The sequence below is a fragment of the Prunus dulcis genome, chromosome 4 (genome assembly GCF_902201215.1).
Source record: "Prunus dulcis chromosome 4, ALMONDv2, whole genome shotgun sequence".
Lineage (NCBI taxonomy): Eukaryota > Viridiplantae > Streptophyta > Magnoliopsida > Rosales > Rosaceae > Prunus > Prunus dulcis.
Window position 1 is genome coordinate 9305774 of NC_047653.1, and position 7001 is coordinate 9312774.

At 36.8% G+C, this 7001-nt stretch overlaps 1 pseudogene; it reads right to left on the reverse strand.

Moving 5' to 3' along the window:
• Positions 1-5928: 5928 nt before the first annotated feature.
• LOC117626687 lies at positions 5929-6641 on the reverse strand (annotated as a pseudogene).
• Between the last annotated feature and the right edge of the window lie 360 nt (positions 6642-7001).

Sequence of the window (7001 nt, forward strand, 5' to 3'; positions counted from 1 at the left end):
TACTTATGACACTTGTGTCAATCTTGTTGGGTATAGTGATGCTGATTGGGCAGGTTATAGTGACGGTAGGAAAAGCACTTCCGGGAGGGTCTTTTATGTAAGCAACAACCTTGTTGCTTGGCATAGCAAAAAACAGAAATCTATCTCTTTATCCATTGCTGAAGCAGAGTATGTTGCAGCTGGGAGTTGCTGCACTCAACTCCTTTGGATGAGACAAATGTTGGAAGACTATGGTTTTGCTCAATCATGCTTTCTAATCTATTGTGACAACATGAGTGGTATAGATATTTCTAAAATCCTGTTCAACACTCTAGGACTAAGCATATATACATTAGGCACCATTTTATTAGAGATCTTGTGGAAGACAAAATTCTATCTTTGGAATTTGTTCCCTCTAAGAAACAGCTAGCAGATATACTCACCAAGGCCTTGGACTTTCAGAAACATGTCACACTTAGGTAGTCCATTGGCCTTTGCTCAATTGATTGATTAGCTTGTCTGTTCCTTATCTTCAGCCCATTGCAGAACTGTTGACTAGTCATCTTCGTTTTAGTTGACTAGTCAAATATAAATTTTTGTTTACTTGGTGTGCAAATGTCAAAAACATATGTTTCTTCTGATCTCTGATGGTGTGAAGTTTGAATCATTTTATGCTTTGCCTGATTTGTGCATAATTCCCCCTTCTAGTTTGGAGCCATTAGATGAAATTTTTTTGGTGTTTTTATGTCCTCTTAGTGAGACAAGTGTTGTGATCCATTGTGGACAATCATTGTTATAATCTCCTATCTTATCTCACTCTCTTAGGCAATTTGTTTATAAATTAAAAAAAAAAGAAAAAAAAGAAAAAAAAAAAGGGAAGTGTGACCAATGTAGTCACGACTCTAGGAAGGTATAAGGTGATATGATTGAAGAATCTCATGCACTTAAGTCTGGGATGTGCAAATAACAAACATAATAAATTGCCAGATTGAGTGATGAAAATCAAATAGGTTGAGTCTATGCTTTGAGTTTGTCTTGAAGGTTCATTATATACTTGTCTCTTCAAGAGTGATATTTCTTCATCTCTTATGTTTTTCTTTTGGCTCTGAACCTCCTCTATCCATCTTGCCTTATCTCTGAGCATGAAATCTAATTCATATTCTATCTATCAGAGTTAGTTGCAATTGTTTTGTTTGCACATGTGGTTATCTTCTCTCTCTCTTACTTACTATGCTTGAAGACTTGGACTAGGCTATAGTAGCTAATACATCGTTGATCACTTGATATATTTGCTAGTTCATGTTTGTGTTTTTAAAATCAAAATCATGTCTTCTTCAGGGTCGATACTAAAATTGCTGCTTGTTATGATATTGCTTGAGTTCACTAGTCAACATATGCTCATGCTGATTGTGGTTGACTAGTCGTCTGCTTAATAGGGATCTTGTGACTTTTGGTGAAATTAATTTTCACTCTCTAAGAACCAAGACCATTGGTTATGACACAAAACACAAAGGTTCACTTGTCTTCTCCTTGTCTCATTTACACCTTCTATTTCAACACTAGTACTGTGTTTATGTGTGGTTGTATTTGGATGATGCCACTTTGGTCTATGACCCTATCTTAATAAGTTGTGTTCCCACATTCAATGATTTAGCCTAATATAATCTTGAAATCCTTACGAGTCTGTTGTGCTATATGAGTTTTGGATTGTTGGCTAATTTATTTTGTTGGGGGAGTTTCTTTGAGATGCATGTGTTTTGGCAACATTCTTGCTGGTTGTTTTTATCATTTTCATACATCAATGTTGCCTTCCTAAGCCTTATCTCGATTGATTTGCTCTCTTTTGTTCTTGGCTGTGTCTATGAGGTTGTTGGTCTTTTGATGCCACCTCAAATTTTAGACATGCGTGACTAGTCCATTTCATAGTCCACTCTCTTCTCCTTGTGCTTTTTGGAAGCTATGTTGTGTTTTTTGGACATCCTAGAGACTTATTTCTTGTATTCTTTCTCACATGTCCTCAATTTTGAGCAAAAATTTAGGGTTCATCTTGCATGGTGCTTTCTTCAAATTTGACATTGATTGATGCCTTAAATTTTGAAATCTTGGTGCTTTGTCTTGATGTTGCACTATGGTGTGTAAAGAAAAATTCATTGGTTGTCCCTTGTTTTGATAAATATGTTGCTTAAACTCTGTCTTTTTAGGGGAGTTTCTTTATGTGTAATGTGTACACATTGAAATTAAATTCAGCCACTTGATTTTAATTGCTTTAGGTATGATTCCTTGCAACTTGTGCTCCATTTCTTTTTTTTTTGTCGGATGCACTTTTGTGTTTGTTGGCTATTTATGGACAGTTTGCTGGATTAGTACATCAAAGGTTAATTCCTTTATGTTATATGATACTCAGGGGGAGTATTTTTGGACAGGTTGAGTGGTATATTTTTGTAATCTCATTGTGCGGATCTTTTTGCTTGGGTAGTTTATGCAACTTGATAGGGGGAGTTTTCTTGTATTGTTTTGAGCAAATGCTGTTTTGCTTTGTAATCAAACCGTGTCATGTGCATATTGTTCAAATCTGATTATGTGACTTGTGTTTAATTCACTTGATTACTGTTTCTCTATATTTGCCTTTTTGCTCTTTCCTTATCAACAAGGGGGAGAACACTCTCAACCCCATATTGCATATATTGCATATTGCTTCAAATTTCTGTGATATAATATGCTTGTCTTGTGCCTGGGAGTTTGGTTTTTGTTTTGCAGGTACTTCATTTCATCATCTCCATAGGTTTGGTTTTGGGTTGAGTGTTGTTAGAGAGTGTGTTGTCAAGGAAAGCCAAAAAGGGGGAGATTGTTAATGTATGCATTTTGGGTTTTTTTTTTGGCTTCCCTTGACAACTTTGTAATAGGATTTCTATTGTTATTTATCAAGCTCAAGTTTAGATTGAGAATAGCTTCTCTAGGTGTTCTTAACTAACAACTATCATATGGAGGTTCATGCAAATTGGCAAAGGTAAATTGTGCATTGCATAACATTGCATTAAACTATTTTCATAAAATGATGACTAGTCATCTGTTTCTTGGATGACTAGTCATCCTTGCTCGCCAGCTTGATAACCAACTTTTTTGTCCTATTCGTTTTTCTCTCTCTCTGCTGCCACGTGGGATTCTGACCTAGGGAACTTTTGTGTGTAAATACCAAAGAATTCTTCTTTGGGCAGCCGTCACTTTTGGGGGAGAAGTTTTGGAAAGTTTCATAGCAAACTTTTGCTTCTTCTTCCTCAAGAGTAACCTTCATATTTTTCATCTTTGAGTTTTCCAAATTGTTTCTTTTTGAAAACTGCATTTGAAATATGAAAACTTCATCTTGCTAGATCAAACACTCTATCATATATATCTAGGTCAGATTCAAGATTGATTTCTTCAAGAGTATGGTTTCTTGAAGAAATTGGTCATTTTCTCCATGAATCCAAATTTCATTTCTGTTTGAGTTAGAGCTTGCAAGCTAGTGCCATGGGATGAAAGAGCTGGAGAAGGAGCTGCCATTGCCATGAAGAACTGAGCTTCAAGCTTTGCTAAGTTGGAGAAGAAGATTGCACAAAGGAGGTATTGCTCATCTTCCTAAATAGATCTAGGTTTTGCTTGAGCTTGCTTGTGTTCCTTTGTAAGAATCTTTTTCTACTTAGTGGATTGCCTGGTCGGTTAATGACCCCCAGTTTTTCCCAATGGTGGGTTTCTGGGTGAACAATTTCTGATTGCATCTCTGTAATTTTTCTGGGTTTCTGTTCTTGGTGGTTGACTAGTCATCGTATGAATTTCTGGGTCTGTGTTCTTGGTGGTTGACTAGTCATCGTATGAATTTCTGGGTTTGTGTTCTTGGTGGTTGACTAGTCATCGTATGAATTTCTGGGTTTGTGTTCTTGGTGGTTGACTAGTCATCGTATGAATTGTAGTTGACTAGTCATTGTATAAATTCTGGGTTTGTATCCTTATAGTTGACTAGTCATTATTATATTCTGTTTGGTGTTTACTTGATTATGATGATTTCACACACTTTCACCATAATTGTTGCTAGCATAGGGGATGCCTAGATTGACGGGTCCTTCTGAGTGCCTAGGTTCTTACTAGTAATCTTCTAGGGTTGTAGGTACATTGTGGCATGCTCTGTGTGTATTCTTGATTGTGGTTGTTCATGCTTAGCAGTTGACTAGTCATAAGTGTACTTGGTCAAGGTCTAAAGTGTGTGAAGGTTGTTGCGTTCTTGATTGAATATCTTTTAAATTTACCCATCGTCACCTAAGTACCAATTTCAATAATTGTTTTGGAAGTTTAGTCTCGCAAGTTTCTCTCTTGTGAGAAACTTGCTTTGAATAAAAGGATGTTTTGTTTTCTTGTGATAGGTAGCTTTTCCAACGTCTGAAATTATTGGGGCATATTGAATCTATTTTGGAAAAGCTGCTGTACTCAGTTCACTCGGTAAGTCATCAAGTGCTTCAGTTGCTTGGTGATTGATCGAATTCATTCATCATTCATATTGCATACATATGCATGTCGGTGTCTCATATGGTTAAGGACACCAAGACACTTTGTGTGTTTATCCTCCGATGAGCTTGAAGCAATCGCGACCAGTATTGCATTCAACATAAGGAGTGTCGAAGATCATCCCGTGACAGAAGTTGAGTTACGAAGAAGTCGGTAAACATTGTCTAGATTGAGTCTAGGACAAGTGTGTGTGCGTACTTCTTATAATCTCAATTCTATAGTGGATTCGTTCTGGACTAAGGAGTCCCGTGGATTTTCCCCAGAGGTGAGGTTTTACCACGTAAAATAAATATCTGCGTGTTCTTTTATTTTAAGCTTTGCACATCTCAGGATTGATAACTCATATCAATCTTGCTTCAAAGGTTGATCATTATTTATTGCAAATAATCTGAATTAGCTTGTTTAACCTTTTCCAGGCATTTATAGATATCCTACAGGTATTTTCAATTTATATAACTTGTTCATATTTTGATGGTTGAGGGTTTGTTCAAATTTCTCTTTATTTGAAATATTGATGGTTGTAATTATGTGTATAAAAAAAAAATGGAAATTCGATTGACTCAGAACCTCACTAAACAAAGTTTAATCTTTTCAATTTGAAATGAACTTGTAAAATCATTGTATATATAGTTTTTATATAGATACAAGTGATAGTCTAAACTACTATAAATTAATATAGTATACGAGGAGGGGGACTCGAACTTGGGTACAAAGGGTGTCTGATTGGCTCTTCAACGTTCTTCCTCAAAACAAAAACACAAAAGTTCTTCCTACAAGTAATGCAAACGTGTCCGAACAAGGGAGGGAGAGGAGGAAGGAACTAGATGATGAAGAAATCTAGCCCACTAAGATAAATCTAGCCCACTCCATTTTGAAATCTTGGGTCCGTCCCTGAATCATCTGTACCACTTCCACGATATTCCATGTTATGTTTTATACGTCTCGATTTCTGTACTTTATTTTGGTAGCTCCAATCTTATACTTCACAGGGTTGCAATAGTAAAAGACCTGACAACGCTAGCTAACTGTTGTTTGAAACGCTCTTGTGGTTTTCTCCTACTATTAACTTCACAATATTTTTAATTCCTTGCGCAACTTTGTCTTAAATAAAGCAGTATTGAATATCCATGTCTTTAAGTAATGTATATGTTTTATTATTCTTCACCGTATAAATAGTTATTACATGAAAGTACTCCAATAAATGCTTTTGTATATTAAATTTGGAACCGTTTTTAATAATCCTGCAGATAAACAAATGCACTAAGCAAGCTACATATATATACTTAAGAGTGTCGTATTAAGAACAGAGACACTACAAAAAGAGGAATTAATTTTGCTCGTACTCTGCAAGTAAAATTGGATTAATCCTCGATATCGCTCATAAGGTAATCCTTGAAAAGCCTAAGTTGATCTTCAATACTCGTGCCCTGCTGACTGTACTGTGCAAGCAAAGCTGGATTAACCATGGTGTCCTGTTCACCCTCGACATCGTTCATAAGGAAATCCTCGAAAACCCTAAGTTGATCATAAGTACTTGCGTCAATATGCTGCTGCTGATCATCATGCACATGCTGGGCTTGGATTTCTCCACGGGAAGGCATGTCTACTTCATGAGTTTGTCGTTCTTCTAATTTGCTTTTGCCCGATGTTTCTTTCTTTCTAACAAGACAAAGAACAATTGTCTCTTTGTTTCGCACCCGCACAAGAGATTCATCAAGCTGGAACTCAAGCATGATCCAACAGTCGTCATGGGGCGAGCCAGGGTTCATGTACCGAAATCGTTTTCTGATGCCAATATCATTCCCACAAGCACATATTTTCTTGCCGGAGTCTTCTCCTTTCCAAACTCCGGTACCGGCGGCGCCAACTGTTCTGCAAAACCGCGAGCCATTTGGAGTCTTCTTCTTGAGTGTGGTGAAGACGTAGATGTCTTCTTGATCATCTGGTGATGAGTGGTGGAAATCTCTCCATATCTCCCATGGTTCTTTTGTACCGTAGAGATCGCAGTCAGGAACAACACCTTTAGGATAGTCGTTTCCATTCACTCTGGGGAGAAGGTAGTGAAGAAGTAGTTCTTCTTCTGAAGGCGTGAACCTGTACCCAACTGGAACTTGATAGCCACCCATACTTAGTTCTTAACTAGGGTTTCTAATTAATGATGCGCAGTAAGAGAAAAACCAAAGGCTGCAAGTGAGAGAGCAACTAATTATTTGGGGTGTATTTTATAGTGGTTGAATTTCTCGCAACCCACAAGTTCGCGTTCCGAATTATTTGGGTAATTATTTTATGGACTAATCAGGGCTTGACATGTAAGGTGGATTGAGATAAATGAGCATATATACCGGGTGTATTTTGTTGCAGATAATTATCCCAAGGAGAATAACCTAAATCCTTGATAATAAAGAACTACAAAAATTATGGTCTTAATTACCCTTTTGTGTTGTTTATCATTGGACAAATTATAATGTTTTTATTTTGTTTTTGTT